The sequence below is a fragment of the Octopus sinensis genome, linkage group LG26, assembly GCF_006345805.1.
Source record: "Octopus sinensis linkage group LG26, ASM634580v1, whole genome shotgun sequence".
NCBI lineage: Eukaryota > Metazoa > Mollusca > Cephalopoda > Octopoda > Octopodidae > Octopus > Octopus sinensis.
In genome coordinates this window covers 13,096,846-13,107,955 of record NC_043022.1, presented here as the reverse complement: position 1 = coordinate 13,107,955, position 11,110 = coordinate 13,096,846, and positions in this window count along the sequence as shown.

Here is an 11,110-nt window from a genome sequence, read left to right as displayed (position 1 = left end):
ACCCGAGAAGTTAAAAATTCACTGTTCGCCTTATTGGTTTCTGCTTGTGTGGTTATTAAACTCTTCTGTGCCTGTTGAACCGAGTTACTATCGTTTTTCTCAGAAATGCCACAGCGGGTCCCGTTGTTTGGTCCAGCATCTCCAAGTAGTTCACTTTCATTTGTTGACAACCGACCAACAGGGTTATTTGCATTGATGTTGTCACTATTATTCTGTTCCTTGGCAGAATTAACGTTTGTATGTACAGCAGCCGTGCTAGAACTAACTCGGTCGGTAGCATTAGACAGAGAGGAACTAGTCGTAGTCGGTGTAGTACTTTCACTAATTACAGCAACGTTTAACGGTAAAGGGGTTTTGGTAGCCGGGCCATGTAATTTGGAAGGCGATCTTCCAGCTTGGTAAATAGAAGGCAAATTGAAATTTGAAGGAGGACACCGAGAAGTCAGTTTGTTGTTATCGTTAACAGAATGGGACTCACCTGAATTTTCAGATGTCCGAGCAGTAGAAACTGGCTGCAGTAGATGTTGTTCTGGCGGGAGGATAGCCAAAAAATGTCCATTACGGTTACGTTGAAGAGAGATTCCGGCATTATTTAAATCCCTGATTTGCTGGTTGTAAAGTCCATACGGAAGGGCTATGGTAGCAGTCGTACAAGAACTTCGGGGTCCGCGCATGCGAGGCCCTGCCAAATGAATGGAAGGAACAAATAGTTCAGAATTGTTGTTGCTACACGCAGGAGAAATAATTCCATAACCATCAACATTTGTTCGGTTTACTTTAGAAAATTCAAACACTTTAGAATCGTGGATTTTCTTCAACCACGCTTCTTTCATGTCCGCAAGAACAGTTTCATCGATACCTTCTTCTATAAATAGTTCACGGCTGGACTGAACAACATCTTCTACGACACTTTTATAGAATTTAGCAACAGGGTCGCTCATACTCCGAGGATTCGAAGAAACTCTTTCACCTGTGTCCTGTGTCCCTGTTTAAATAGTTGTGGTTACGAAACACACTAATTTGTATATGTAAAATAGCTGTAGGAAGAGGTCGCGTAGAAGGGAAATGTTTTCAAAGAAAGTTGTCGACTGTAGCAAATATATTATTCCATTAATTAAACATATTTTCGTTATCTTCATTTTTAAGTCGTTTATGAACCATTTTCATTTATTATAAACATCTGTGGTCGTGAAGAGCTGGCAAGACTCCCTCCCAAACCACCCTTAAAATTTTTTTTTCGACACAACCCCACCTCTTTTCGGCTACGGGGAATACGAATCTGCAAAAAAAGAATTGGCCAAAGATTGACATTTCTAAATTACCACCCCCATTTCCTTCATTTTAAACTTTTTCCCTTTTTTTTAATATGCGGAAAAATACGGAGATTATGATTCTAAAAAAAAAAAAAAATGTCCAAAAATCTTTGTAAAATTTTTTTAAAGAATTTTTTTTCTAAATATGCAGGAAAATACGGGCATCATGATTCGGACAAAACTTTCAAAACATTTCTGTACTTACGGTTGGGGTTTTAGGGTTAGGGTTGTAGGGTTAGTGTCGGGGAAAAAAGTCAAAATTGAAGGGGAGAAAAATTTCACAATACCGATTTTTGGCAAAAAAAAAAAATTACAAAAATAAAGAGATTTGGGAGAAAATGGGGTGAGAGTGGGCAGAAGTCTTTCCGAAGAGCTTGTCAGTCTACATTCAGAAATAGATTCTGCAATACGTTTCGGCTTAAAAATACTCATCCCAGTCTACGTAACTGCAAGTAAGTGGGGTCCTGAATTGGCCGTCGGATGCGGCAGAAGGTTGATTCATAAAAAGTTCATGGAATAAATAAATTACAGTGAATTGAGTTGTGTAGAGCGAACCAAAGACTCGGACACTTGTCTGGGAGAGAAAGAGTAGGGGAGGGGAGAAAGTTTAGTAGTGGGGGTAAATCACCAATGAAGGGGACAATACGAGAGGAGGAGGGAGAAACATACAGTGTTTATGAAGTAGGGAGGAGTGTGAGTAGAGGGATATGGGAATGTGGGAAACAAGAGAGAGGGTGGGGGGTATAAGTTAGTAGCAGAGAGACAGAGATCAGAGGTCACTATTGACCTAAGGTTAGTCTCCTGACCTTGTGATCAGTTTATTTACCTGAGGTCAGCATATTGACCTTAGATCAGTTTCTTGACTTAGGATCAGTTTATCTCAGGTCAGTATTCTCTTTCTCTTTCTCTTTTACTTGTTTCAGTCATTTGACTGTGGCCATGCTGGAGCACCGCCATTAGTCGAGCAAATCGACCCCGGGACTTATTCTTTGTAAGCCCAGTACTTATTCTATCGGTCTCTTTTGCCGAACCGCTAAGTGACGGGGACGTAGACACACCAGCATCGGTTGTCAAGCAATGCTAGGGGGACAAACACAGACACATATATACATATATACGACAGGCTTTTTTCAGTTTCCGTCTACCAAATCCACTCACAAGGCATTGGTCGGCCCGGGGCTATAGCAGAAGACACTTACCCAAGATGCCACGCAGTGGGACAGAACCCAGAACCACGTGGTTGGTTAGCAAGCTACTTACCACACAGTCACTCCTGCGCCTATGTTGACCTTCAGTCAATTTTTTTGACCTGTGATCAGTTTATTTATCTGAAGCCAGTATATTGACCTTAGGTCAGTTTCTTGACCTGCAATCAGTTTATTTACCTGAGGTTAGTATATTGACCTGGGGGTAGTTTATTTATCTGAGGTCAGTTTATTTACTGTCTCCTTCCAATACCAGTGATACAGGTGCCTCTAATGTTCCTCTTAAGCAGTCTCATGTCAACATGAGCATGACAGAAGCACAGTTAAGGGCATGCTGGCCAACATTATTCCACTCACCCACCTTTGACCAAAAATGTATGTATGTGTCCACATCTGTCCTCTTACCCCCAGATAACAAGCCTGTCCCTTTACTGGAGAATGCATGGAACTTGAAATCATCTCCCCCTTGTCAAGTGGATCTGGTTTTAAATTGCCATTTGGGAATTATGATGCATCGTTTAGAGGTGGAGATAACTTTAATAGATCAAGAATATTTGTTGTATGGTATTTGATATACCTGTGTGTATATCTCTCTCCCTCTCTCACCCTATATATATATATATATACTTGTGTGTGTATCTCCACCCCCCATATATATATATATGTATATATATATATATATATATATATATATATATATGAGAGAGACCCCCTTCGGTCATGAATAACCATGAGATTGCACCTAGAAAGTATACATATATATATGCATTCATGCATGTATTCATACATGTGTGTGTGTGTGTGTATCTTTATTCATTAGAACTCTTCCTAAAAGGAAGAAGCTGGTTTCTAACAAAGAAAAAAGCTTAGTCACTGGAATTTGGATAACGACCATGATAAGTGTTTCATGTTGAACTTTAGAAGCTTCACATATCTTTCCTGTTTCATTTAGTGATTAGTATCTTGAAGTGGGTGTCATCCACTTTCTTCCTTCGACTGAAAGTCCTCGTGTTCTAGATTGTCACTTGAAAATTTTTTAACATAAACCAAATGCCCACGGGCATATGGCATAGTGGTTAAGGGCATGGGCTACTAACTCCAAGATTCTGAGTTCGATTCCAGGCAGTGATCTAAATAATAATAATAATAATAACAACAACAATAATAATAATAATAATAACAACAACAACCCCTCTCTCTCTCTTTCGGAGAGGCACAAGCACCTACACGCACATATGCACACACGGCAGTAACTTCCACCTACCGAATTCAATCACAAAGCTCTGGTCGGCTCGAGGCTATAGTGGAAGACACCTACCCAAAGTGCCACGCAGTGGGACTGAACCCGAAACCATGTAGCTAGGAAGCAAGCTCCCTAACCACACAGCCATGCCCGAACATCGAAAAATACCTTTGGAATGAGAACCCAGGTTCGAAATTTCCCCAAGACACCTGAAGCTGAAACGTTGTGTTAACAACAAACAAGATGAGGACAGATGTCCGTCGAATGTAAATAATGTATAAACCAAATGCATCAATAATTACTGGTATTCAGGTGAGTTTATAATCAGGGCAGAGGAATTGCAGGTTTTTGAGGTAGTTATCCTTTATCTTTTACTTCTTTCAGTTATTGGACTGTGGCCAGGCTGGGACACCGTACAAGTGGAGGGAACCTGTGGAGGAGGTAGAAGCACGACCTTCAAACATTGGGCCTCACAGAGACCATGACTAGTGACCGAGACCTTTGCAGATGTGCTGTGCTTGAGAAGACCCAGCAAGCCAAGTGAGATTGTAGCCATAGCAGATGCCAGTGTCACATAACTGGCCTGTTTAAAAGTACCCCTTCGATCGTCAGGCAATAGGCTGTGCTTGAGAAGACCTGTTAAGCCAAGTGAAATAGTAGTCGTGGCTTATGCCAGTGCCACCTGATTGGCACCTGTGCTGGTGGCACGTAAAAAGCACCATTTGAACTTGGTGGATGCCAGTGCCACCAGACCTGGTTCCTATGCTGGTGGCAAATTTCTTAACCACACACCTATACCTGCACTCGTTTCTGTCAATTTGGAAAGTTGCCAACATATCCCCTATGTTTAGAAAAATCTTACCATCTGATATAAAAAAAAAGGAAGAATTTCTGATCAATTATTTTATTAAATCGGTTTTTTTAAAAATTGATTTACTAGAGGAAATATTTTAAATTATTGAACTCACAATAAACTTTTATCAATTAATCAACAAGGCTTTCATTTCTACCATGCCACTCACTCTACAATCACTCAACAACTCTCTTGTCTAGACACTTGGACAAAATCAACAGATTAAAACAAACACTTGATAGATGTTTTCTACATTGATATAACAAAATTTATTGAATTCTGATGGTCACAACAACTTCATAAATGTAATCTTATCATTTTAACACACAAATAATCAAACAGGTCAAATATTATTTGTCTAACAGAACTCAATTTATTGGGTTGTCCGGAAAGTTTGTGCCGATTTTTAAAGGAAAGAAAAAGGTCAATAAATACTTGCCGTTACATTTTTAATCAACCAAATATGAACCATGCACAATGCATCTCCATCTTTCCTTTAATTTGAAAATACCCTCTTACCAGAATTAAGGGGGTTTCATGGCAAATAATTCATCAAGGTATCTTTTTACGTCATCCAAGGAATTTAAATTTTTGTCATTAAGACTATTCTGCAGGGACCTGAATAAGTGGAAATCCGAAGGAGTAATATCTGGTGAATATGGAGGGTGGGGTAACACATCCCAGCCGAGCTGCAGCAATTTTTGTCTGGTTCCCAAAGCATCAAGTGCCGAAAATGAACTTTCTTATCTTCCATTTTAAAGGGTTACAGAATTAACACAGGTTATAGGAACATAAACCTTCTTCCACAAAAAGATAGCTTAAACTCTGCTCTAAATGGAGGTGTAGTCAAACCCTATTTTATGGACCTCATGGTTGTGAGGCAAGCTTCTTAACCCTTTAGTGTTCAGATTATTCTATCAAACATAATGCTTATTGATTCCCATTGATTTGAATTAATCATGCATTATCTCATATCTTCAAGATCTTGATGGTGTAATTACTTAATGTAGAATAACATTGTAGGGTAGGTGTGAGAGCCTGGATCTGATCAGTTTGAACATAAAACAGATTAGCTATTTTGGCCGGATATGGCCAGTTTAAATACTAAAGGGTTAAACATGCTCCCCTCTGTCAAACCTTCCTCAGGCTCTTATCTTCCTGCCATTCCTCTAATTATGCTTCTTTGCAGCTACTGTAATGTTATGAAGGCTGAGCTACATACAGTAGAACCTCACAGTACGAGTGCCCCATTATATGAGTAATTTGCTGCACAAGCTGAGACTTGTGCGAATCCTAGGCTTGAAGTACGAATGGAGATCTGCAGTAGGAGCACACAAATTGTCCCATCTTTAACCCTTTAGCATTTAAACCGGCCAAAAGTATTCTACCTGTTTTATGTTCAAACTGGCCAGATCTGGTCTCTCACACCAACCCTACAATGTCGTTTTAAAAATTAACAGCTACCTCATCAAAATCTCATAGCTCCAAGATAATGCCTGATTAGTTCAAAACAATGTGGATAAAAAAGGATTAATTTTGGCAGAATAATGCAAACACTAAAGGGTTAAAGGTAATTCAGTTAATAAAACCAGCTTACATATTTCTTTTGCATTCTCCTTTTTATAATTGTCATTTTACTTGTAACTGTACCTTTTCTGTTTTAAAACCCATAAAAGATTAATTTTGAGTGTTTTTTGGGGGGCTGGAATGGATTAATTATATTTTAATTAATTTCAGTGGAGAAAACAAAGTAAATTCTAAGAGGAGTTCGGTCGTGGAACGAATGAAACTTGTACTGCAAGACATCACTGTATTTCATCTCCTTTCATTAATGCCAGTTGTCCTCTTTGGAGCCCCTTACCCTTGTCATCTATCCCCTATTCTCAATATCATCCCATCCCACTTTATTTTTCCACTGCTCACCCTTTCTGTGCCACCCATTCTCTCTCTCTTCCCTTTTTTCCTTCCAAACCTCATCTTATGACTGCCATATCTCATTCTTAAAATCCTCTCCCAACTCCCACTGACCACATCTGCACTTTAGTACCTCTCATCTCCATCTCTGTCCCTCTTTTACCCACGAATCCCCACACATCATTTCCTACTGCTTTATCAGTCTTTGGTTCTCCATCCTTTCTGTGTTCCCACTTATCACCTCCTCCTCCTCCTTCCTCAGCCTCTTCTATTTTTCATCACTTTCCCATCAAACTCATATTTACTATCAACTACATCCACCTCTTATTTCTTTACTGCCCTCAAGGGGCTAAACAAGGACAGACAAAGGGATTAAGTCGATTACATTGACCCCAGTGCGTAACTGGTACTTAATTTATTGACTCTGAAAGAATGAAAGGCAAAGTTGACCTCGGCGGAATTTGAACTCAGAACATAACGGCAGATGAAATACCTATTTATTTACTACCCACAAGGGGCTAAACGCAGAGAAGACAAACAAGGACAGACAAAGGGATTAAGTCGATTACATTGACCCCAATGCGTAACTGGTACTTAATTTATTGACTCTGAAAGAATGAAAGGCAAAGTCGACCTCGGCGGAATTTGAACTCAGAACATAACGGCAGATGAAATACCTATTTATTTACTACCCACAAGGGGCTAAACGCAGAGAAGACAAACAAGGACAGACAAAGGGATTAAGTCGATTACATTGACCCCAATGCGTAACTGGTACTTAATTTATTGACTCTGAAAGAATGAAAGGCAAAGTCGACCTCGGCGGAATTTGAACTCAGAACATAACGGCAGATGAAATACCTATTTATTTACTACCCACAAGGGGCTAAACGCAGAGAAGACAAACAAGGACAGACAAAGGGATTAAGTCGATTACATTGACCCCAATGCGTAACTGGTACTTATTTATTGACTCTGAAAGAATGAAAGGCAAAGTTGACCTCGGCGGAATTTGAACTCAGAACATAACGGCAGATGAAATACCTATTTATTTACTACCCACAAGGGGCTAAACGCAGAGAAGACAAACAGGACAGACAAAGGGATTAAGTCGATTACATTGACCCCAATGCGTAACTGGTACTTAATTATTGACTCTGAAAGAATGAAAGGCAAAGTTGACCTCGGCGGAATTTGAACTCAGACATAACGGCAGATGAAATACCTATTTATTTACTACCCACAAGGGGCTAACGCAGAGAAGACAAACAAGGACAGACAAAGGGATTAAGTCGATTACATTGACCCCAATGCGTAACTGGTACTTAATTTATTGACTCTGAAAGAATGAAAGGCAAAGTCGACCTCGGCGGAATTTGAACTCAGAACATAACGGCAGATGAAATACCTATTTATTTACTACCCACAAGGGGCTAAACGCAGAGAAGACAAACAAGGACAGACAAAGGGATTAAGTCGATTACATTGACCCCAATGCGTAACTGGTACTTAATTTATTGACTCTGAAAGAATGAAAGGCAAAGTCGACCTCGGAGGAATTTGAACTCAGAACATAACGGCAGACGGAATACCTATTTCTTTATAACCCACAAGGGGCTAAACACAGAGAAGACAAACAAGGACAGACAAAGGGATTAAGTCGATTACATCGACCCTGGTGTGTAACTGGTACTTAATTTATCGACCCCGAAAGGTTGAAAAGCAAAGTCGACCTCGGTGGAATTTGAACTCAGAACGTAACTGCAGATGAAATACCTATTTCTTTATTACCCACAAGGGGCTATACAAAGAGGGGACAAACAAAGGTATTAAGTCGATTACATCGACCCCAGTGCGTAACTGGTACTTAATTTATCGACCCCGAAAGGATGAAAGGCAAAGTCGACCTCGGCGGAATTTGAACTCAGAATGTAACGGCGGATGAAATACCGCTAAGCATTTTGCCAGGCGCGCTAACGTTTCTGCCAGCCTGCCGCCTTCATTCACCTGCACACCCACCTCTAACCATATCGGTTTCCACTCCGACTCATGCAAACTTATCCTGTTTTCTACATTCTGACACCTTAACCACCACCATCTTGTCTCTGTTTCTTGCTACTCCCACTCTTTATATAACGTGGGATAACCATGTTTAACAGGCAAGACTCATGCTCTTGTCTCTCTGTCATATTTCAGTCTCTTAACATCAAGCATAGAACTACCTCCCTTTCTACTTTACTCCCACTCTGCTGTGGGGGCTTTTCGGTCTTGCAAATTTCTTAGTGACCTCACTAGTGCTGGTGCCACACAAAAAGTACCAGGTTTGACGCACACTGGAGGGAGCTTCCTGCAAAATTTGAACCTGTCTGTTACTATTAGCTACATGTGTCGAAGTGTTGTACCACACGGGACAAATTAATTGTACTTGTGGAAAAGGACTTGTGAACAAGCTCCTAGGAGCTTCAACACGGAAACCATCCAGTATCCAATAATAGACCTTGTAAAGTGGTTGGGTGCTGGGAAGGGCATCTAATCATACAAAACCCTGCAAAAACTGACAGTGCTGCTTGCAAACTGTCTCCCCCACAGCAGAATCGAAGGTAGATGTTAAATGATATGTGTTATATAATTTTGAGAATTTTAAACTCTCTTTTTTACTGAAACTTAAGTTTTATGACTTTAAAACTTTTATCCTTTCGTATCTATTTAGATTTGTGCCCCACCTAATCATTGTTGGTTTGTTTACGAACTTAGCGGTTCGCCAAGAGACCGTTAAAATAAGTATCAAACTTTAAAAGAACAAATAAACAAGTACTGGAGTCGATTTGTTCGACCAAAACCCTTCAAGGCGATGCCCCAGCATGGCCGCAAGCCAATGACTGAAATTAGTGAAAAATAGAATTAACAAAAATAACGTCAGTGAGAGAAAAAATATATACAAAACACTTATAAATAAAAGAAAACCGAAGTAATGAAACTTTTTTTTTTTTTATTGAACCGATTTAAGGCGGCGAGATGGCAGAATGGTTAGCACGTCGGTCAACTTGCTTAGCGGCATTTCGTCTGTTTTTACGTTCTGAATTTGAATTCAGTTGAGGTCGAGTTTTCCTTTTATTTTTTCGGAGGTAGATAACACATCAAGTATAAGTCGAACACTGGAGTCGATGTAATCGATTTACCTCCTCCCCGAAATTACTGGCCTGGTGTCAAAATCTGAAACCAATTTTAAACAGATTCCAAATTAATATGAAACTTTTATTTAGACGCAAGAGAGAGAAAAAAAAAACGAATTCAAAACCACAGGAAAATCACTTGTTTCAGAACATCACATCTTTTGCTCGCAATTATCATCGCTTCGTCTCAATAGGTGAAAAAAAGAGGCGATCTTTCGTGTCTAGTAGACCTTTCCGTCGATTTCCATGGGCTTGCGGGAACTTTTGAAGTAATGAGAGCGAAAGAGACACATTACTCTCTCTGTCTCTTCACACACACTAACAGAAGCACTTCACTTACACAACATACTGTCTGTCTCCCACACCCCATCAAACACACACACATGTACATCAATGCACGGTAACTTCAAAAGAACTTCCCTCGTCATACACTCGCTTTCTCTTAGTCTCTTTAGCTCTCATTACTTCAAAAGTTCCCGCAAGCACATATGTAAAAAAAAAAAAATTTTTACGGAAATCGACGGAAAGGTCTACTAGAGACGAAAGATCGCCTCAAGACAGTTTAATGTAGATTTGAGCTGCTTTTATTCATTACTTGAAAGTTTATCGAGAATTATATAAAGAAAAACTCAAAAAACGACCTAAACAACAAGAAAAGAAATGAATGAACAGAGAGAAAAAAAGTGGCATCGCCGGACCTATTTCCATTGGATATAATATAGTTACACCGTCAGAAAGTCAAATGTAGTGGTTTCGGCAATTTCCGTAAATGTCCGTGCGAGGAGCGAGAGCTTCTGTTTGCTTCCAATATTTTCGTAATTAAATCATAAAATATCACTTTTTATGTCTTACAATTGTTTTTTATGGTCTTGCTTTTTTTATTGCTTCCTTCGTCACTTGTTTGCGCTAACACATCAAATCTGATCCACACGACTACCAAATCAGTTACAACTGTAGGCGTAAACAAATTTACTTCATAATCACGAAGTTCTGGGATCAATCCCATTGTATGGCACCTTGGGTAAATGTCATTTTTCTATAGCAGTCATGAGCGAAAAGTGACCCGCGAGTCTTTTAATGGCATGACAACGAAAAATTACGTTGAAATTTTTTTTTTCTTTAGCTGCGTGGCCCGCCTGATGACGAACCTTGTCTCATGCGGCCCGCTTCTGGAAAAAAATTGCTCATGCCTGTTCTATAGCCTCTAGTCAAATCACCTTGCGAGTGAAATTGGTTAGATGAAAACTGTAAAGAAGCCCGTCGAGGGTATTATACCCGTAATTCAAAAAGGTACACCCTTACTCATACTGTGTCACGGCTGATTCTGACTGACAGTACACGTGTCTGTGGAATCGTTCACGTTCATTCGGGACTCGGTGGTTCAGTTAATCAACCAACAGAATCCTCAC